The following is a 24495-nucleotide window of genomic DNA, read 5'->3' on the forward strand; positions in this document are numbered from 1 at the left end:
CACCTGCTGGCAACACAAAGATTGGCACAAATATGGAGTAAACTTTGATATATTCCACTTATATTTATGAGTTTAAATGCATGTTTCTCACCGTTCACCTATTTACTAAAGCCACTCGCTGCCTGTGAGCCCGTCTGCGAGGGCCCGTTCATCGCTGCTTGTAGCTTTAATTAGGGCCCGAGCACCGATGGTGCGAGGACCCTCTTGGAATTGCTCCGTTTATTATTATTATTATTATTCCGCTTCTCCGAAATGAATCGCATTTTTGAGGGCCTAAACATGCTCAAAAAGTCATGAAACTTTGCACACACCTCCGAACTGGCGAAAATTTATGTCTGATTTGGGTTTCAGAAGTGGGCGTGGCAAAATGGCTCGACAGCGCCACCTATACACGTTCAGCGGTGTGCGCCTCGAGCTACGTTTCACGTACATGCACGAAAATTGGCACACACATGTTCCACACCAATACCTACAAAAAAGACTCTTGGACCAAAATTCTAAACCCAACAGGAAGTCGGTTATTTTTAATTTTATGAGCAAATTTTGTGTCATTTTTGTCATTTCCATGCGTTGTATTTTAACGAACTCCTCCTAGAAATTTATTCAGATCAACACCAAATTTGGTATGCCTAATCTAAAGGCCTTTGCGATGTTAAATTGCGAAGATTTTGAGTTTTCGTTAATGGGCGTGTCCGTGGCGGCCTGGCGAATTTCGTTGATTTGCCATGAAAAATTAAGTTGCTATAACTCAGACATACAATGTCCAATGTGCCCAATACTTCACATGTTTAATGAGACTCTGAACCTGAACATATTGACATGCCCATATTCAGTTATAGTCATAGCGCCACCTATTGGCAACAGGAAGTGACATATTTTACGCTGCGAAGAACTACTCCTAGAAATGTTATGACATCAATGTTTTTTTTGTGGTCAGTCTAATCTAAAGGCCTGTACGATGTTAAATTGAGAAGATCTTGAGTTTTCGTTAAAGGGCGTGTCCATGGCGCCATGTCAAAGTTCGATGTCTCGCCATGAGAGTAGAAGTTGTTGTAACTCAGTCATAAAATATCAGATCTTGCCCAAACTTCACATGTGTGATAAGAGTACTGACCTGCACACATCTGGAGGCTAATATTCCATTGGGTGTGGCAAAATGGCTCGATAGCGCCACCTATACACGTTCAGCGGTGTGCGCCTCGAGCTACGTTTCACGTACATGCACGAAAATTGGCACACACATGTACCACACCAATACCTACAAAAAAGACTCTTGGACCAAAATTCTAAACCCAACAGGAAGTCGGTTATTTTTAATTTTATGAGCAAATTTTGTGTCATTTTTGTCATTTCCATGCGTTGTATTTTAACGAACTCCTCCTAGAAATTTATTCAGATCAACACCAAATTTGGTATGCCTAATCTAAAGGCCTTTGCGATGTTAAATTGCGAAGATTTTGAGTTTTCGTTAATGGGCGTGTCCGTGGCGGCCTGGCGAATTTCGTTGATTTGCCATGAAAAATTAAGTTGCTATAACTCAGACATACAATGTCCAATGTGCCCAATACTTCACATGTTTAATGAGACTCCGAACCTGAACATATTGACATGCCCATATTCAGTTATAGTCATAGCGCCACCTATTGGCAACAGGAAGTGACATATTTTACGCTGCGAAGAACTACTCCTAGAAATGTTATGAAATCAATGTTTTTTTTGTGGTCAGTCTAATCTAAAGGCCTGTACGATGTTAAATTGAGAAGATCTTGAGTTTTCGTTAAAGGGCGTGTCCATGGCGCCATGTCAAAGTTCGATGTCTCGCCATGAGAGTAGAAGTTGTTGTAACTCAGTCATAAAATATCAGATCTTGCCCAAACTTCACATGTGTGATAAGAGTACTGACCTGCACACATCTGGAGGCTAATATTCCATTGGGTGTGGCAAAATGGCTCGATAGCGCCACCTATACATTTTCAATTGAGTGCACCTCAAGCTACATGTCATGTACATGTACGAAAATCGGCAAACATATGTAACACACCAATAGCTACAAAAAAGTCTCTTGGTACGAAATCCGAATCCCAACATGAAGTCGGTTATTTTTAATTTTCCCTGCAAAATTGGTGTTGTTTTTGTCATTTTCAGGGGTTGTATTTTAACGAACTCCTCCTAGAGATTTATTCAGATCAACAGTAAACTTGGTCAGTGTAATCTAAAGCCCTTTGTGATGTTAAATTGCGAAGGAATTGAGGTTTCGTTAAAGGGCGTGTCCATGGCGGCCTGACAAATTTCGATGATTCGCCATGAAAAATTATGGTGCTATAACTCACACATACAATGTCCAATCTGCCCAAAACTTCACATGTTTGATAAGACTCTTAACCTGAACAGATCTACATGCCAATATTCAGTTATAGTCATACCGCCACCTATTGGCAACAGGAAGTGACATATTTCACACTGTGACAAACTACTCCTAGAAATTTTATGACATCAGTGTCTTTTTTGTGGTCAGTCTAATCTAAAGACCTGTGTGATGTTCAGTTATAAAGATCTTGAGTTTTTGTTAAAAGGCGTGTCCATGGCGCCATGATTAAGTTCGATGTCTCGCCATGGGAATAAAAGATGTTATAACTCAGACATAAATTGTCCGATCTTCCCCAAACTTCACATGTGTGATAAAGGTCCTGGCTTGAACACATCTGAAGGCCAATATTCCATTATAACGATAGCGCCACCTGCTGGCAACAGGAAGATTGGCACACATATGGAATAAACTTTGATATATTGCACTTATATTTATGAGTTTAAATGCATATTTCTCAACGTTCACCTTTTTACTAAAGCCACACGATGGCGGTGAGCCCGGGTGCGAGGGCCCGTTCATCGCTGCTTGCAGCTTTAATTATTAGGGCCCGAGCACCAAGGTGCGAGGACCCTCTTGTATCTGCTTTGTTTATTAGGGCCCGAGCACCGATGGTGTGAGGACCCTCTTGGAATTGCTCCGTTTATTATTATTAGGGCCCGAGCACCGATGGTGTGAGGACCCTCTTGGAATTGCTCCGTTTATTATTATTAGGGCCCGAGCACCGATGGTGTGAGGACCCTCTTGGAATTGCTCCGTTTATTATTATTATTAGGGCCCGAGCACCGATGGTGTGAGGACCCTCTTGGAATTGCTCCGTTTATTATTATTATTATTATTATTATTAGGGCCCGAGCACCGATGGTGTGAGGACCCTCTTGGAATTGCTCCGTTTATTAGGGCCCGAGCACCGAGGTGCGAGGACCCTCTTGTATCTGCTTTGTTTTTTATTATTATTATTCTTCTTCTTCTTCTTCTCCCGAATGAATCGCATTTTTGAGGGCTTTAACATGCTCAAAAAGTCATGAAACTTTGCACACTCGTCAAACCTGGTGAAAATTTTCGTCTGATATAGGATTCAGAAGAGGGTGTGGCAAAATGGCTCGACAGCGCCACCTATACCAAGAAAATCAACAGCCTTCCAGCTATGTTTCACGTACATGCACGAAAATTGGCACACATATGTAACACACCAATACCTACAAAAAAGACTCTTGGAGCGAAATTCTAAACCCAACAGGAAATCGGTTATTTTTAATATTATGAGCATATTTTGTGTAATTTTGGTCATTTCCATGTGTTGTATTTTAACGAACTCCTCCTAGAGAGTTCTTCAAATCAACACCAAATTTGGTAAGCCTAATCTAAAGGCCTTTGCGATGTAAAATTGCGAAGATCCTGACTTTTCGTTGAAGGGCGTGTCCGTGGCGGCCTGGCGAATTTCGATGATTCGCCATGAAAAATGAAGTTGCTATAACTCACACATACAATGACCAATCTGCCCCAAACTTCACATGTTTGATGAGACTCCGAACCTGAACAGATTGACATGCCCATATTCAGTTATAGTCATAGCGCCACCTATTGGCAACAGGAAGTGACATATTTTATGCTGCGACGAACTACTCCTAGAAATTTTATGACATCAATGTCTTTTTTGTGGTCAGTCTAATCTAAAGGCCTGTGCGATGTTCAGTTGTGAAGATCTTGAGTTTTCGTTAAAAGGCTTGTTCATGGCGCCGTGATGAAGTTCGATGTCTCGCCATGCGAATAAAAGATGTTATAACTCAGGCATAAGATGTCCGATCTTCCCCAAACTTCACATGTGTGATAAGAGTCCTGGCCTGAACAGATCTTCAGGCCAATATTCCACCGGGTGTGGCAAAATGGCTCTATAGCGCCACCTATACACTTTCAACGGAGTGCGCCTCGAGCTATGTTTCACGTACATGTACAAAAATTGGTACACACATGTAACACTCCAATACCTACAAAAAAGTCTCTTGGTACGAAATCCGGATCCCAACAGGAAGTCGGTTATTTTGAATTTTCCCTTCAAAATTGCTGTTGTTTTTGCCATTTTCAGGGGTTGTACTTTAACGAACTCCTCCTAGAGATTTATTCAGATCAACATCAAACTTGGTCAGTGTAATCTAAAGCCCTTTGCGATAATAAATTGCGAAGGACTTGAGGTTTCGTTAAAGGGCGGGTCCATGGCGGCCTGAAAAATTTCGATGTTTCGCCATGAAAAAGGAAGTTGCTGTAACTCAGACATACAATGTCCAATCTGCCCCAAACTTCACATGTTGGATAAGACTCTTGACCTGAACAGATCTACATGCCAATATTCAGTTATAGTAATAGTGCCACCTATTGGCAACAGGAAGTTACATATTTTACACTGCGACAAACTACTCCTAGAAATTTTATGACATCAATGTCTTTTTTGTGGTCAGTCTAATCTAAAGACCTGTGTGATGTTTAGTTGTGAAGATCTTGAGTTTTTGTTAAAAGGTGTGTCCATGGCGCCGTGATGAAGTTCAATGTCTCGCCATGGGAATAAAAGATGTTATAACTCAGGCATAAAATGTCCGATCTTGCCCAAACTTCACTTGTGTGATAAGGGTCCTGGCCTGAACAGATCTGAAGGCCAATATTCCATCGAGTGTGGCAAAATGGCTCAATAGCACCACCTATACACTTTCAACGGAGTGCGTATACACTTTAAACGGAGTGCGCCTTGAGCTATGTTTCACGTACATGTACAAGAATCGGTACACACATGTAACACACCAATATCTACGAAAAAGTCTCTTGGTACGAAGTCCGAATCCCAACAGGAAGTCAGTTATTTTGAATTTTCCCTTCAAAATTGCTGTTGTTTTGGCCATTTTCAGGGGTTGTACTTTAACGAACTCCTCCTAGATATTTATTCAGATCAACACCAAACTTGGTCCGTGTAATCTAAATCCTTTTGCGATCTTAAATTGCGAAGATCTTGAGGTTTCGTTAAAGGGCGTGTCCATGGCGGCCTGACAAATTTCATTGTTTCGCCATGAAATAGGATGTTGTTGTAACTCAGGCATAAAGTGTCCAATCCTCCCCAAACCTCACATGTTCGATAAAAGTCCTGCCCTGAACACATCTGAAGGCCAATATTCCATTATAATGATAGCGCCACCTGCTGGCAACAGGAAGATTGGCACATATATGGAATAAACATTGATATATTCTACTTATATTTATGAGTTTAAACGCATATTTCTCACCGTTCACCTATTAACTAAAGCCACTCGCTGCCGGTGAGCCCGGGTGCGAGGGCCCGTTCATCGCTGCTTGCAGCTTTAATTATTATTATTATTATTATTCTTCTTCTCTAAGATGAATCGCATTTTTGAGGGCCTAAACATGCTCGAAAAGTCATGAAACTTTGCACACACCTCAGAACTGGCGAAAATTTACGTCTGATATGGGTTTCAGAAGTGGGTGTGGCAAAATGGCTCAACAGCGCCACCTATACACGTTCAACGGTGTGCGCCTCGAGCTACGTTTCATGTACATGTATGAAAATCGGTATACACATGTAACTCTCCAAAACCTACAAAAAAGTCTCTTGGAGCAAAATCCGAAACCCAACAGGAAGTCGGTTATTTCTAATATTATGAGCAAATTTTGTGTCATTTTTGTCAATTCCATGCGTTGTATTTTAACGAACTCCTCCTAGAGATTAATTCAGATCAACACCAAATTTGGTATGCCTAATTTAAAGGCCTTTGCGATGTTAAATTGCGAAGCTTTTGAGTTTTCGTTGAAGGGCCTGTGTGTGGCGGCCTGGCGAATTTCGATGATTCGCCATGAAACAGGAAGTTGCTATAACTCAGACATACAATGACCAATCTGCCCCAAACTTCACATGTTTGATGAGACTCCTGTCCTGAACGGTTTGACATGACCATATTCAGTTATAGTCATAGCGCCACCTATTGGCAACAGGAAGTGACATATTTTACACTGCGACAAACTACTCCTAGAAATTTTTGACATCAATGTCTTTTTTGTCGTCAGTCTAATCTAAAGGCCTGTACGATGTTAAATTGAGAAGATCTTGAGTTTTCGTTAAAGGGCGTGTCCATGGCGCCATGTCAAAGTTCGATGTCTCGCCATGGGAGTAGAAGTTGTTGTAACTCAGTCATAAAATATCAGATCTTGCCCAAACTTCACATGTTTGATGAGAGTACTGACCTGCACACATCTGGAGGCTAATATTCCATTGGGTGTGGCAAAATGGCTCGATAGCGCCACCTATACGTTTTCAATGGAGTGCGCCTCGAGCTACATGTCATGTACATGTACGAAAATCGGTAAACATATGTAACACACCAATAGCTACAAAAAAGTCTCTTGGTACGAAATCCGAATCCCAACAGGAAGTCGGTTATTTTTAATTTTCCCTGCAAAATTGGTGTTGTTTTTGTCATTTTCAGGGGTTGTATTTTAACAAACTCCTCCTAGAGATTTACTCAGATCAACACCAAACTTGGTCAGTGTAATCTAAAGCCCTTTGCGATGTTAAATTGCGAAGGAATTGAGGTTTCGTTAAAGGGCGTGTCCATGGCGGCCTGACAAATTTCGATGATTCGCCATGAAAAATGATGGTGCTATAACTCACACATACAATGTCCAGTCTGCCCCAAACTTCACATGTTTGATAAGACTCTTCACCTGAACAGATCTACATGCCAATATTCAGTTATAGTCATAGCGCCACCTATTGGCAACAGGAAGTGTCATATTTTACGCTGCGACAAACTACTCATAGAAATAGTATGACATCAATGTCTTTTTTGTGGTCAGTCTAATCTAAAGACCTGTGTGATGTTTAGTTGTGAAGATCTTGAGTTTTTGTTAAAAGGTGTGTCCATGGCGCCATGACGAAGTTCAATGTCTCACCATGGGAATAAAAGATGTTATAACTCAGGCATAAAATGTCCGATCTTGCCCAAACTTCACATGTGTGATAAGGGTCCTGGTTTGAACACATCTGAAGGCCAATATTCCATTATAACGATAGCGCCACCTGCTGGCAACAGAAAGATTGGCACACATATGGAATAAACTTTGATATATTGCACTTATATTTATGAGTTTAAATGCATCTTTCTCAACGTTCACCTTTTTACTAAAGCCACACAATGGCGGTGAGCCCGGGTGCGAGGGCCCGTTCATCGCTGCTTGCAGCTTTAATTAGGGCCCGAGCACCGATGGTGTGAGGACCCTCTTGGAATTGCTCCGTTTATTATTATTATTATTATTATTATTATTCTTCTTCTCTAAGATGAATCGCATTTTTGAGGGCCTAAACATGCTCGAAAAGTCATGAAACTTTGCACACACCTCAGAACTGGCGAAAATTTACGTCTGATATGGGTTTCAGAAGTGGGTGTGCCAAAATGGCTCAACAGCGCCACCTATACACGTTCAACGGTGTGCGCCTCGAGCTACGTTTCATGTACATGTATGAAAATCGGTATACACATGTAACTCTCCAATACCTACAAAAAAGTCTCTTGGAGCAAAATCCGAAACCCAACAGGAAGTCGGTTATTTCTAATATTATGAGCAAATTTTGTGTCATTTTTGTCATTTCCATGCGTTGTATTTTAACGAACTCCTCCTAGAGATTAATTCAGATCAACACCAAATTTGGTATGCCTAATCTGAAGGCCATTGCGATGTTAAATTGCGAAGCTTTTGAGTTTTCGTTGAAGGGCCTGTGTGTGGCGGCCTGGCGAATTTCGATGATTCGCCATGAAACAGGAAGTTGCTATAACTCAGACATACAATGACCAATCTGCCCCAAACTTCACATGTTTGATGAGACTCCTGTCCTGAACGGTTTGACATGACCTTATTCAGTTATAGTCATAGCGCCACCTATTGGCAACAGGAAGTGACATATTTTACGCTGCGACGAACTACTCCTAGAAATTTTATGACATCAATGTCTTTTTTGTGGTCAGTCTAATCTAAAGGCCTGTGCGATGTTCAGTTGTGAAGATCTTGAGTTTTCGTTAAAAGGCTTGTTCATGGCGCAGCGACGAAGTTCGATGTCTCGCCATGGGAATAAAAGATGTTATAACTCAGGCATAAAATGTCCGATCTTCCCCAAACTTCACATGTGTGATAAGAGTCCTGACCTGAACAGATCTGCAGGCCAACATTCCACCGGGTGTGGCAGAATGGCTCTATAGCGCCACCTATACACTTTCAACGGAGTGCGCCTCGAGCTATGTTTCACGTACATGTACAAAAATTGGTACACACATGTAACACTCTAATACCTACAAAAAAGTCTCTTGGTACGAAATCCGGATCCCAACAGGAAGTCGGTTATTTTGAATTTTCCCATCAAAATTGGTGTTGTTTTTGCCATTTTCAGGGGTTGTACTTTAACGAACTCCTCCTAGAGATTTATTCAGATCAACACCAAACTTGGTCAGTGTAATCTAAAGCCCTTTGCGATAATAAATTGCGAAGGACTTGAGGTTTCGTTAAAGGGCGGGTCCATGGCGGCCTGACAAATTTCGATGTTTCGCCTTGAAAAAGGAAGTTGCTGTAACTCAGACATACAATGTCCAATCTGCCCCAAACTTCACATGTTGGATAAGACTCTTGACCTGAACAGATCTACATGGCAATATTCAGTTATAGTCATAGCGCCACCTATTGGCAACAGGAAGTTACATATTTTACACTGCGACAAACTACTCCTAGAAATTTTATGACATCAATGTCTTTTTTGTGGTCAGTCTAATCTAAAGACATGTGTGATGTTTAGTTGTGAAGATCTTGAGTTTTTGTTAAAAGGTGTGTCCATGGCGCCGTGATGAAGTTCGATGTCTCGCCATGGGAATAAAAGATGTTATAACTCAGGCATAAAATGTCTGATCTTGCCCAAACTTCACTTGTATGGTAAGGGTCCTGGCCTGAACAGATCTGAAGGCCAATATTCCATCGAGTGTGGCAAAATGGCTCGATAGCGCCACCTATACTCTTTTAACGGAGTGCGTATACACTTTAAACGGAGTGCGCCTCGAGCTATGTTTCACGTACATGTACATAAATCGGTACACACATGTAACACAACAATATCTACGAAAAAGTCTCTTGGTACGAAATCCAAATCCCAACAGGAAGTCAGTTATTTCGAATTTTCTCTGCAAAATTAGTGTTGTTTTGGCCATTTTCAGGGGTTGTACTTTAACGAACTCCTCCTAGATATTTATTCAGATCAACACCAAACTTGGTCAGTGTAATCTAAAGCCTTTTGCGATCTTAAATTGCGAAGATCTTGAGGTTTCGTTAAAGGGCGTGTCCATGGCGGCCTGACAAATTTAGTTGTTTCGCCATGAAATAGGATGTTGTTGTAACTCAGGCATAAAATGTCCAATCCTCCCCAAACCTCACATGTTCGATAAAAGTCCTGCCCTGAACACAACTGAAGGCCAATATTCCATTATAATGATAGCGCCACCTGCTGGCAACAGGAAGATTGGCACATATATGGAATAACTTTGATATATTCCACTTACATTTATGAGTTTAAATGCATATTTCTCACCGCTCACCTATTTACTAAAGCCACTCTCTGCCGGTGAGCCCGGGTGCGAGGGCCCGTTCATCGCTGCTTGCAGCTTTAATTATTATTATTATTCTTCTTCTCCAAAATGAATCGCATTTTTGAGGGCCTAAACATGCTCGAAAAGTCATGAAACTTTGCACACACCTCAGAACTGGCGAAAATTTACGTCTGATATGGGTTTCAGAAGTGGGTGTGGCAAAATGGCTCAACAGCGCCACCTATACACGTTCAACGGTGTGCGCCTCGAGCTACGTTTCATGTACATGTATGAAAATCGGTATACACATGTAACTCTCCAATACCTACAAAAAAGTCTCTTGGAGCAAAATCCGAAACCCAACAGGAAGTCGGTTATTACTAATATTATGAGCAAATTTTGTGTCATTTTTGTCATTTCCATGGGTTGTATTTTAACGAACTCCTCCTAGAGATTCATTCAGATCAACACCAAATTTGGTATGCCTAATCTGAAGGCCTTTGCGATGTTAAATTGCGAAGCTTTTGAGTTTTTGTTAATGGGCGTGTCCGTGGCGGCCTGGCGAATTTCGATGATTCGCCATGAAAAATGAAGTTGCTATAACTCAGACATACAATGACCAATCTGCCCCAAACTTCACATGTTTGATGAGACTCCTGACCTGAACAGATTGACATGCCCATATTCAGTTATAGTCATAGCGCCACCTACTGGCAACAGGAAGTGACATATTTTACACTTCGATGAACTACTCCTAGAAATTGTATGACATCAATGTATTTTTTGTGGTCAGTCTAATCTAAAGCCCTGTGCGATGTTAAGTTGTGAAGATCTTGAGTTTTCGTTAAAAGGCGTGTCCATGGCGCCGTCACAAAGTTCGATGTCTCGCCATGGGAATAAAAGATGTTATAGCTCAGGCATAAAATGTCCGATCTTCCCCAAACTTCACATGTGTGATAAGAGTCCTGGCCTGAACACATCTGAAGGCCAAAATTCCATCAGGTGTGGCAAAATGGCTCGATAGCGGTATACACATGTAACACACCAATACCTACAAAAAAGTCTCTTGGTACGAAATCCGAATCCCAACAGGAAGTCGGTTATTTAGAATTTTCTCTGCAATATTGGCGTTGTTTTTGCCATTTTCAGGGGTTGTACTTTAACGAACTCCTCCTACAGATTTATTCAGATCAACACCAAACCTGGTCAGTGTAATCTTAAGCCCTTTGCGATGTTAAATTGCGAAGATCTTTAGATTTCGTTAAAGGGCGTGTCCATGGTGGCCTGACAAATTTCGATGTTTCGCCATGAAAAAGGAAGTTGCTGTAACTCAGACATACAATGTCCAATGTGCCCCAAACTTCACATGTTAGATAAAACTTCTGCCCTTAACAGATCTACATGCCCACATTCAGTTATAGTCATAGAGCCACCTATTGGCAACAGGAAGTGACATGTTTTACGCTGCGACAAACTACTCCTATAATTTTTTTGAGATTAACATATATTTTGTGGTCAGTCTAATCTAAAGGCCTGTGCAATGTTAACTTTTGGAGATCTTGAGTTTTTGTTAAAGGCCGTTTCCATGGCGCCATTACAAAATTTGATGTCTTGCCACAGCAAGAGAAGTTGTTGTAACTCAAGCATAAAATGTTCAATCTTCCCCAAACTTCACATGTTCGATAAGAGTCCTGGCCTGAACTAATCTGAAGGCAAATATACCATTATAATGATAGCGCCACCTGCTGGCAACGGTAAGATTGGCACATATATGGGATATACTTTGATATATTCCACTTATATTTAGGACATTAAATGCATATTTCTCAATGTTCACCTTTTTACTAAAGCAACACGATGGCGGTGAGCCCGGGTGCGAGGGCCCGTTCATCGCTGCTTGCAGCTTTAATTAGGGCCCGAGCACCGATGGTGTGAGGACCCTATTGTATCTGCTCTGTTTATTAGGGCCCGAGCACCGATGGTGTGAGGACCCTCTTGGAATTGCTCCGTTTATTATTATTATTATTAGGGCCCGAGCACCGATGGTGTGAGGACCCTCTTGGAATTGCTCCGTTTATTATTATTATTATTATTATTATTATTATTAGGGCCCGAGCACCGATGGTGTGAGGACCCTCTTGGAATTGCTCCGTTTATTATTATTATTATTATTATTATTATTATTATTATTATTATTATTCTTCTTCTCCAAAATGAATCGGATTTTTGAGGGCCTAAACATGCTCGAAAAGTCATGAAACTTTGCACACACCTCAGAACTGGCGAAAATTTACGTCTGATATGGGTTTCAGAAGTGGGTGTGGCAAAATGGCTCAACAGCGCCACCTATACACGTTCAACGGTGTGCGCCTCGAGCTACGTTTCATGTACATGTATGAAAATCGGTATACTCATGTAACTCTCCAATACCTACAAAAAAGTCTCTTGGAGCAAAATCCGAAACCCAACAGGAAGTCGGTTATTACTAATAAAATGAGCAAATTTTGTGTCATTTTTGTCATTTCCATGCGTTGTATTTTAACGAACTCCTCCTAGAGATTAATTCAGATCAACACCAAATTTGGTATGGCTAATCTGAAGGCCTTTGCGATGTTAAATTGCGAAGCTTTTGAGTTTTCGTTAATGGGCGTGTCCGTGGCGGCCTGGCGAATTTCGATGACTCGCCATGAAACAGGAAATTGCTATAACTCAGACATACAATGACCAGTCTGCCCCAAACTTCACATGTTTGATGAGATTCCTGACCTGAACAGATTGACATGCCCATATTCAGTTATAGTCATAGCGCCACCTATTGGCAACAGGAAGTGACATATTTTACACTGCGATGAACTACTCCTAGAAATTTTATGACATCAATGTATTTTTTGTGGTCAGTCTAATCTAAAGGCCTGTGCGATGTTAAGTTGTGAAGATCTTGAGTTTTCGTTAAAAGGCGTGTCCATGGCGCCGTCGCGAAGTTCGATGTCTCGCCATGGGAATAAAATATGTTATAACTCAGGCATAAAATGTCCGATCTTCCCCAAACTGCACATGTGTGATAAGAGTCCTGGCCTGAACACATCTGAAGGCCAAAATTCCATCAGGTGTGGCAAAATGGCTCGATAGCGCCACCTATACACTTTCAACAGAGTGCGCCTCGAGCTATGTTTCACATACATGTACAAAAATCGGTATACATATGTAACACACCAATACCTACAAAAAAGTCTCTTGGTACAAAATCCGAATCCCAACAGGAAGTCGGTTATTTAGAATTTTCTCTGCAAAATTGGCGTTGTTTTTGCCATTTTCAGGGGTTGTACTTTAACGAACTCCTCCTAGAGATTTATTCAGATCAACACCAAACTTGGTAAGTTAAATCTAAAGGCCTTTGCGATGTTAAATTGCGAAGATCTTGAGGTTTTGTTAAAGGGCGTGACCATGGCGGCCTGGCAAATTTCGATGTTTCGCCATGAAAAAGGAGGTTGCTGTAACTCGGACATACAATGTCCAATCTGCCCCAAACTTCACATGTTAGATAAGACTTCTGCACTTAACAGATCTACATGCCCATATTCAGTTATAGTCATAGCGCCACCTGCTGGCAACAGGAAGTCACATGTTTTACACTGCGACAAACTACTCCTAGAAATCTTTTGACATTAATGTATTTTTTGTGGTCAGTCTAATCTAAAGGTCTGTGCAATGTTAAATTGTGGAGAACTTGAGTTTTTGTTAAAGGACGTGTCCATGGCACCATGACAAAATTTGATGTCTCGTCACAGCAAGAGAAGTTGTTGTAACTCAGGCATAAAATGTTCGATCTCCCCCAAACTTCACATGTTAGATAAGAATTCTGCCCTGAACACATCTGAAGGCCAATATTCCATTATAATGATAGCGCCACCTGCTGGCAACAGGAGGACTGGTACAAATAAATGACTTTGACATATTCCACTTATTTTTAAGTCTTTAAATGCATATTTCTCACCGTTCACCTTTTTACTAAAGCCAAACGATGGCGGTGAGCCCGGGTGCGAGGGCCCGTTCATCGCTGCTTGCAGCTTTAATTATTATTATTATTCTTCTTCTCCAAAATGAATCGCATTTTTGAGGGCCTAAACATGCTTGAAAAGTCATGAAACTTTGCACACACCTCAGAACTGGCGAAAATTTACGTCTGATATGGGTTTCAGAAGTGGGTGTGGCAAAATGGCTCAACAGCGCCACCTATACACGTTCAACGGTGTGCGCCTCGAGCTACGTTTCATGTACATGTATGAAAATCGGTACACACATGTAACTCTCCAATACCTACAAAAAAGTCTCTTGGAGCAAAATCCGAAACCCAACAGGAAGTCGGTTATTACTAATATTATGAGCAAATTTTGTGTCATTTTTGTCATTTCCATGCGTTGTATTTTAACGAACTCCTCCTAGAGATTCATTCAGATCAACACCAAATTTGGTATGCCTAATCTGAAGGCCTTTGCGATGTTAAATTGCGAAGCTTTTGAGTTTTCGTTAATGGGCGTGTCCGTGGTGGCCTGGCGAATTTCGATGATTCGCCATGAAACAGGAAGTTGCTATAACTCAGACATACAATGACCAATCTGCCCCAAACTTCACATGTTTGATGAGACTCCTGACCTGAACAGATTGACATGCCCATATACAGTTAGAGTAATAGCGCCACCTATTGGCAACAGGAAGTGAGATATTTTACACTGCGATGAACTACTCCTAGAAATTTTATGACATCAATGTATTTTTTGTGGTCAGTGTAATCTAAAGGCCTGTGCGATGTTAAGTTGTGAAGATCTTGAGTTTTCGTTAAAAGGCGTGTCCATGGCGCCGTCACGAAGTTCGATGTCTCGCCATGGGAATAAAATATATTATAACTCAGGCATAAAATGTCCGATGTTCCCCAAACTGCACATGTGTGATAAGAGTCCTGGCCTGAACACATCTGAAGGCCAAAATTCCATCAGATGTGGCAAAATGGCTCGATAGCGCCACCTATACACATTCAACAGAGTGCTCCTCGAGCTATGTTTCACGTACATGTACAAAAATCGGTATACACATGTAACACAGCAATACCTACAAAAAAGTCTCTTGGTACGAAATCCTAATCCAAACAGGAAGTCAGTTATTTAGAATTTTCTCTGCAAAATTGGCATTGTTTTTGCCATTTTCAGGGGTTGTACTTTAACGAACTCCTCCTAGAGATTTATTCAGATCAACACCAAACCTGGTCAGTGTAATCTTAAGCCTTTTGCGATGTTAAATTGCGAAGATCTTTAGATTTCGTTAAAGGGCGTGTCCATGGCGGCCTGGCAAATTTCGATGTTTCGCCATGAAAAAGGAAGTTGCTGTAACTCAGACATACAATGTCCAATCTGCCCCAAACTTCACATGTTAGATAAAACTTCTGCCCTTAACAGATCTACATGCCCACATTCAGTTATAGTCATAGCGCCACCTATTGGCAACAGGAAGTGACATGTTTTACGCTGCGACAAACTACTCCCATAATTTTTTTGAGATTAACATATATTTTGTGGTCAGTCTAATCTAAAGGCCTGTGCAATGTTAACTTTTGGAGATCTTGAGTTTTTGTTAAAGGGCGTTTCCATGGCGCCATGACAAAATTTGATGTCTTGCCACAGCAAGAGTAGTTGTTGTAACTCAAGCATAAAATGTTCAATCTTCCCCAAACTTCACATGTTTGATAAGAGTCCTGGCCTGAACACATCTGAAGGCCATTATTCCATTATAATGATAGCGTCACCTGCTGGCAACGGTAAGATTGGCACATATATGGGATACACTTTGATATATTCCACTTATATTTAGGACATTAAATGCATATTTCTCAACGTTCACCTTTTTACTAAAGCCACACGATGGCGATGAGCCCGGGTGCGAGGGCCCGTTCATCGCTGCTTGCAGCTTTAATTATTATTATTCTTATTCTTCCGCTTCTCCAAAATGAATCGCATTTTTGAGGGCTTAAACATGCTCAAAAAGTCATGAAACTTTGCACACGCGTCAAACCAGGTGAAAATTTTCGTCTGATATAGGATTCAGAAGAGGGTGTGGCAAAATGGCTCGACAGCGCCACCTATACGAAGAAAATCAACAGCCTTCGAGCTATGTTTCACGTACATGCACGAAAATTGGCACACATATGTAACACACCAATACCTACAAAAAAGACTCTTGGACCAAAATTCTAAAACCAACAGGAAGTCGGTTATTTGTAATATTATGAGCAAATTTTGTGTAATTTTGGTAATTTCCATATGTTGCATTTTAACGAACTCCTCCTAGAGATTTCTTCAAATCAACACCAAATTTGGTATGCCTAATCTAAAGGCCTTTGTGATGTTAAATTGCGAAGATCTTGAGTTTTCGTTGAAGGGCGTGTCCGTGGCGGCCTGGCGAATTTCGATGATTCGCCATGAAAAATGAAGTTGCTATAACTCAGACATACAATGTCCAATCTGCCCCAAACTTTACATGTTTGATGAGACTCCGAACCTGAACAGATTGACATGCCCATATTCAGTTATAGTCATAGCGCCACCTATTGGCAACAGGAAGTGACATATTTTACGCTGCGACAAACTACTCCTAGAAATTTTATGACATCAATGTCTTTTTTCTGGTCAGTCTAATCTAAAGGCCTGTGCGATGTTCAGTTGTGAAGATCTTGAGTTTTCTTTAAAAGGCGTGTTCATGGCGCTGCGACGAAGTTTGATGTCTCGCCATGGGAATAAAAGATGTTATAACTCAGGCATAAAATATTCGATCTTCCCCAAACTTCACATGTGTGATAAGAGTCCTGGCCTGAACAGATCTGAAGGCCAATATTCCACCGGGTGTGGCAGAATGGCTCTATAGCGCCACCTATACACTTTCAACGGAGTGCGCCTCGAGCTATGTTTCACGTACATGTACAAAAATTGGTACACACATGTAACACTCCAACACCTACAAAAAAGTCTCTTGGTACGAAATCCGGATCCCAACAGGAAGTCGGTTATTTTGAATTTTCCCTTCAAAATTGGTGTTGTTTTTGCCATTTTCAGGGGTTGTACTTTAACGAACTCCTCCTAGAGATTTATTCAGATCAACACAAAACTTGGTCAGTGTAATCTAAAGCCCTTTGCGATAATAAATTGCGAAGGACTTGAGGTTTCGTTAAAGGGCAGGTCCATGGCGGCCTGACAAATCTTGATGTTTCGCCATGAAAAAGGAAGTTGCTGTAACTCAGACATACAATGTCCAATCTGCCCCAAACTTCACATGTTGGATAAGACTCTTGACCTGAACAGATCTACATGCCAATATTCAGTTATAGTCATAGCGCCACCTATTGGCAACAGGAAGTTACATATTTTACGCTGCGACAAACTACTCCTAGAAATTTTATGACATCAATGTCTTTTTTGTGGTCAGTCTAATCTAAAGACCTGTGTGATGTTTAGTTGTGAAGATCTCGAGTTTTTGTTAAAAGGCGTGTCCATGGCGCCGTGATGAAGTTCGATGTCTCGCCATGGGAATAAAAGATGTTATAACTCAGGCATAAAATGTCAGATTTTGCCCAAACTTCACATGTGTGATAAGGTTCCTGGCCTAAACAGATCTTAAGGCCAATATTCCATAGAGTGTGGCAAAATGGCTCGATAGCGCCACCTATACACTTTCAACGGAGTGCGTATACACTTTAAACGGAGTGCGCCTCGAGCTATGTTCCATGTACATGTACAAAAATCGGTACACACATGTAACACACCAATATCTACGAAAAAGTCTCTTGGTATGAAACCAGAAGCCCAACAGGAAGTCAGTTATTTAGAATTTTCTCTGCAAAATTAGTGTTGTTTTGGCCATTTTCAGGGGTTGTACTTTAACGAACTCCTCCTAGAGATTTATTCAGATCAACACCAAACTTGGTCAGTGTAATCTAAAGCCTTTTGCGATCTCAAATTGCGAAGATCTTGAGGTTTCGTTAAAGGGCGTGTCCATGGCTGCCTGACAAATTTCGATGTTTCGCCATGAAATAGGATGTTGTTCTAACTCATAAAATGGCATAAAATGTCCAATCCTCCCCAAACCTCACATGTTCGATAAAAGTCCTGGCCTGAACACATCTGAAGGCCAATATTCCATTATAATGATAGCGCCACCTAATGGCAACAGGAAGATTGGCACATATATGGAATAAACATTGATATATTCTACTTATATTTATGAGTTTAAACGCATATTTCTCACCGTTCACCTATTAACTAAAGCCACTCGCTGCCGGTGAGTCTGGGTGCGAGGGCCCGTTCATCGCTGCTTGCAGCTTTAATTATTATTATTATTATTATTATTATTATTATTATTATTATTATTATTATTATTATTATTATTATTATTATTATTCTCCAAAATGAATCGCATTTTTAAGGGCCTAAACATGCTCGAAAAGTCATGAAACTTTGCACACACCTCAGAACTGGTGAAAATTTACGTCTGATATGGGTTTCAGAAGTGGGTGTGGCAAAATGGCTCAACAGCGCCACCTATACACATTCAACGGTGTGCGCCTCGAGCTACGTTTCATGTACATGTATGAAAATCAGTATACACATGTAACTCTCCAATACCTACAAAAAAGTCTCTTGGAGCAAAATCCGAAACCCAACAGGAAGTCAGTTAAAACTAATATTATGAGCAAATTTTGTGTCATTTTTGTCATTTCCATGCGTTGTATTTTAACGAACTCCTCCTAGAGATTCATTCAGATCAACACCAAATTTGGTATGCCTAATCTGAAGGCCTTTGCGATGTTAAATTGCAAAGCTTTTGAGTTTTCGTTAATGGGCGTGTCCGTGGCGGCCTGGCGAATTTCGATGATTCGCCATGAAACAGGAAGTTGCTATAACTCAGACATACAATGACCAATCTGCCCCAAACTTCACATGTTTGATGAGACTCCTGACCTGAACAGATTGACATGCCCATATTCAGTTATAGTCATAGCGCCACCTATTGGCAACAGGAAGTGACATATTTTACACTGCGATGAATTACTCCTAGAAATTTTATGACCTCAATGTATTTTATGTGGTCAGTCTAATCTAAAGGCCTGTGCGATGTTAAGTTGTGAAGATCTTGAGTTTTCGTTAAAAGGCGTGTCCATGGCGCCATCACGAAGTTCGATGTCTCGCCATGGGAATAAAAGATGTTATAACTCAGGCATAAAATGTCCGATCTTCCCCAAACTGCACATGTGTGATAAGAGTCCTGGCCTGAACACATCTGAAGGCCAAAATTCCATCAGGTGTGGCAAAATGGCTCGATAGCGCCACCTATACACTTTCAACAGAGTGCGCCTCGAGCTATGTTTCACGTACATGTACAAAAATCGGTATACACATGTAACACACCAATACCTACAAAAAAGTCTCTTGGTATGCAATCCGAATCCCAACAGGAAGTCGGTTATTTAGAATTTTCTCTGCAAAATTGGCGTTGTTTTTGCCATTTTCAGGGGTTGTACTTTAACGAACTCCTCCTAGAGATTTATTCAGATCAACACCAAACCTGGTCAGTGTAATCTTAAGCCCTTTGCGATGTTAAATTGCGAAGATCTTTAGATTTCGTTAAAGGGCGTGTCCATGGCGGCCTGACAAATTTCGATGTTTCGCCATGAAAAAGGAAGTTGCTGTAACTCAGACATACAATGTCCAATCTGCCCCAAACTTCACATGTTAGATAAAACTTCTGCCTTTAACAGATCTACTTGCCCACATTCAGTTATAGTCATAGCGCCACCTATTGGCAACAGGAAGTGACATGTTTTACACTGCGACAAAATACTCCTATAATTTTTTTGAGATTAACATATATTTTGTGGTCAATCTAATCTAAAGGCCTGTGCAGTGTTAACTTTTGGAGATCTTGAGTTTTTGTTAAAGGGCGTTTCCATGGCGCCATGACAAAATTTGATGTCTTGCCACAGCAAGAGAAGTTGTTGTAACTCAAGCAAAAAATGTTCAATCTTCCCCAAACTTCACATGTTTGATAAGAGTCCTGGCCTGAACACATCTGAAGGCCAATATTCCATTATAATGATAGCGCCACCTGCTGGCAACGGTAAGATTGGCACATATATGGGATATACTTTGATATATTCCACTTATATTTAGGACATTAAATGCATATTTCTCACTGTTCACCTTTTTACTAAAGCCACTCGCTGGCGGTGAGCCCGGGTGCGAGGGCCCGTTCATCGCTGCTTGCAGCTTTAATTATTATTAGGGCTCAAGCCCAAAGGGCGAGAGGCCTATTGTTTTCCTTAGGATTATTTATTATTATTATTATTATTATTATTATTAGGGCTCAAGCCTGGAGGGCGAGAGCCCTATTGTTTTCCTTAGGATTATTTTTTATTATTATTATTATTATTATTTTTTTCTAACGTTACGGGGGCTTTTGGGGTCCTTAACATGCTCGAAAACTCTTGAAAATTGGCACACAGATTGGAACCTGCGGCCATTAGGGTCAGGCAGAGACTGATACACGGGCGTGGCACAGGGGCTCTACAGCGCCCCCTGGAATACTGAGGGCCATATATCACACATACTTGCACGTAGACACATGAAACTTGGTACACATGTAGATCTCATTAAACCAAACAACTTTCGTACTGCATGTCATAGGCTCCGCCCAACAGGAAGTTGGCTATTTAGGGTTTATTATTCATATTTTTGGTCAAAGTTGTGGGGGCTTTTGGGGTCCCTAACATACTCAAAAACTCTTGAAAATTTGCACACACTTTGGAATCTGTGCCCTTTAGGAGCCTGCAGAGGCTGGGACCCGGGCGTGGCACAGGGACTCTACGGCGCCCCCTGGAACACAGTCATAAATGTTGATGTATAGCTCACACATACTTGCACATATTCATATGAAACTCAGTACACATATAGATCTCATTGTGCCAAACAATTTTCGTATTGCATGTCATTGGGCTCCGCCCAACAGGAAGTCAGCTATTTAGAGTTATGTAAAAAGCGCATGCTCTGGAATTTGATATACTTGTCATAGGTTTTTTACTCGTTTACCACCAAACTTGGTCAACATGATCTCGAGACATTGGGGATGAAAAATTGCCAGGGGATTTTTGATATCTCGAACGGTTTGCTCGTGGCGAGGCGTTGAAATTATGGCGAGAATTGAGAAACAGGAAGTGTCTAATACCATCCAGATACATTTCCTGATTTCAATCAAACTTCATCAGATTATTCATTGTATGATGTCGATCACATATATGTGACTATTAGGAGTCAAAGTTATAGCGCCACCAACTGGCAGCAGGAAGTGTGTCATTTTCAAAATGCTTGGAATTCAGCATCTTATTTTTACTCGATTTGCTTCAAACTTCATCAGAATAATGTTAAAACACAGCCGATATAAATCTGCTGGGGGGATATTGATATCTAAAAAATATTGTTGCCGTGGCAACATGTCAAACTGGAATACTTCTCAGGTGATTTTGAGGCATATAACATGCTTAGAATTTCATCAAACTCAGAACACATATCAGTATTAGTGACAGCTAGACACTGGCAAAAGTTCATAAGAGGGTGTGGAAGAGGCACTCTATAGCGCCACCTTTTGTCAAAAGTGGGGGGGTTAGTTTTAGCTACAAACACCAAACTCAGTACAAAAATTGTTCTTTTTAAGACGGACAACTTTCTAATTCACAGTCATCAGCTACGACCAACAGGAAGTCGGCTATTTTGATTTGAATGTGGATTTTTTTTACATTTAGCTGTGAATTAATGCATACTGCTCAGAGGAGAGTAACACTATACACACCAAACTTTGTCTACATGTTGAAAAAACATTGAGGAACTTAAATTGTGAATGGGTTTTGGATAGCTTGGATGGTTTAGTGGTGGTGATTTTTTTAAATGACAGTAAAAATGGAATTATTAATTTTCCTGCATTTTTAAATTCCAAACACTTCAAAACCTTTTTTCATACAGAAAAAAAAGTCATTCTGAGGAAATATGCATAGTTTCATGACTTTACAACACTGTATGGATAACAGAAAATTAAAAAAACTGTCAGACATCTGATCTCACTCTATCCCCCTGTTTGAGTGTGTGTGCTTAGACTACCATTGTCTGAGAGAAATAGCGCCCCTACAGGTGCAATTCCCGCAAAAAAAAAGGAGGAGACTCTCTTTTATTTTCACTTTTAAATCGGTTAAAATACAAATAAATACTTGGATTTAATTCACACTGACAAGCTAAACCAACATATATGATTATTACCATGTCAGGGCTCATTAATAATTGATGTGTGGTCAGTGATACGTGAGAAACACGAGAGATGAATCACCGCTCTGAGCAGGAGCGTGTGGAATGATGAGCTCAGAAAAAACAAGTTTATTCTTGTTTTATAGCTATTAAAAATAAAGTATTGCAGCGATATCACACAATTCACCAAGAACACACCAAGAGCTAAATTCAGATGTTTTTGAACTGTTTGTGTGAAAACGAAATATTCGCGGCTGCCTATCTGAAATCACCGCCTCCGACCAGCGTGTACAGTGTCACTAGTTCAAAACAAACTAATTTGTTCTTGTTTAAGAGCTTTTTCAAATAAAATATTGCCATAAATGCACACAATACACCCATTATAACACAGCAAGCTAAATGCAGGTGTTTGTGACCCGTTTATGTGTGCAAGACTATTTGAAAGCGCGACTGGCAGAATAACGTATCTCTCGAGCTGCAGGGTTCTGCCTTTCGTCGTACGAACGAACACATCACGGACAAGATTATTTCAAAATACATAATAGCTTGGCTAATATAAACGAAAACAGCCACGTGAACATAAACTTTTGAGAAATAAATCTGAAGTGGATCTACTCGGTTTGAATATTAAGTGACCGCATTTACCTGCTTCTGTCTTCAATTTGAATCTATATATATAAAAAAGGAAACTCATTCGTCTTGGCTGCTTTTTTTAAATGTCTGTGCGTATTTATTTATTTACTTTTTTATACATTTTGTATAATTTCATAGTTTATGTATTATAATTATAAAAACATAAATACATTTAGCCACTTACATAGAAATATCTTAGGCCTTATCCTTTTCTGACAGTTTTAGGGATTTTTAAAAATCCTAAAAAACCTTATTTGTGCTGCAAATAATAATTTCAAACTCATCTGATACTGACCTATGACATCCTGTGACATGATATTTATTTGAATTTACATAATCTCATGGATGTAACAGTAAATCTGTTCAGCTCACAGATCAAGACTAAGATGTAATGCAAGCAGAACTTTCACAAATGCTTATAGGTCAATAAAATCATTATTAAAAAAACTTATAAATCATTTAAGGATTTGATAACACTGTAAAATAATGTCTAATTTGTTAACATTAGTAAATGCATTGGTAACACTTTATAATAACTGCACTCATTAGTAAATAGTCAGTTTATGCTTTATAAAGCCTTGTTTTAACATTAATAGTCAATACTAAGCAGTTTATAAATACAGCTATAAATAGCTTGTTCTTGATTTATAAGCACATATTTATTTCAATATGCAATAAAAGTAAACTGTACACTTGAAATATATATATATATATATATATATATATATATATATATATATATATATATATATATATATATAGTAGGAGACACGTTGGGGATGGTAAAGGTTTTGTCCACTTGGTGGTGCTGTGGTTATGTTTAATTATATATATATATATATATATATATATATATATGAAATTTGAACATGCACAATTATCACTTTTTAAAAACTACAAAAAAAAATTTGTTTGGACTACAACAAGCATTTTCCGGGATTTGTGATATCACAAATATTGACGAATGGGATGTGAATTGGTTGAGCTGCACTAAAAAAAGGCAACGAGTGTGATATACACGTAGTTGACCATGAAGACTGGAAGAGAAAAAAATAACTATGAAGGAACTTTTCCTTTACTGATAAAATGAGCCAAAAAAGACATTTCACTCAGACTGAAAAAAAAAAAACAAAATTATTAGATCCTCATGAGAAATATTCAAAATTAGATCACTACAGTAATTACAAAGTAAAGACATGACCACTGGACAGCAAAATGCTTACTGGGTCAGAAGGGTCAGAAAGAAAAAAAAACAGATGGAGAAGAACAGAAACACCTAAATTGCAAAAGAATTAAAGTTAAGAATTAGGTGTGACACTATAATGGAGCATTTAGTCTAGAGTGCCACCATTTTCCAGAACTGCAACTTTCCTGGACTCTCAGAATTACAATGTGTCAGGTTCTGAGAGATGTAAAAGATCCCCAAAAAAAAGGACTTAATTAGAATAACATGATGTACTGTGGAATACTATATATTAAGAATTTATATATTGGCTTTATGAACGGAATATTTTGAGTGATTCTTGAAGGACTAGCATCCCCTCCTCTT

The 24495-nt window shown here is 39.9% G+C and overlaps 1 long non-coding RNA gene across 5 annotated transcripts in view; it reads right to left on the minus strand.

Moving 5' to 3' along the window:
* The window catches only part of LOC128021744 (uncharacterized), a 56068-nt gene that overhangs the window by 11075 nt on the left and 20498 nt on the right, over nt 1–24495 (minus strand). For 2 of the 5 annotated variants that reach the window (XR_008185707.1, XR_008185701.1), the window contains exons 1-3: nt 12751–14998; nt 8300–10645; nt 3415–3946 (exon numbers count right to left, since the gene is read on the minus strand). This is a non-coding gene — a long non-coding RNA (uncharacterized LOC128021744). Of the gene's footprint in view, nt 1–2647; nt 3947–4269; nt 6346–8299; nt 10646–12750; nt 14999–16533; nt 17200–18986; nt 19096–24495 lie in introns of those variants that run through there. The other 3 variants (XR_008185689.1, XR_008185683.1, XR_008185695.1) reach the window with 3 other exon arrangements.

This window comes from Carassius gibelio, chromosome A2 (genome assembly GCF_023724105.1).
Source record: "Carassius gibelio isolate Cgi1373 ecotype wild population from Czech Republic chromosome A2, carGib1.2-hapl.c, whole genome shotgun sequence".
Taxonomy (NCBI): Eukaryota; Metazoa; Chordata; class Actinopteri; order Cypriniformes; family Cyprinidae; genus Carassius; species Carassius gibelio.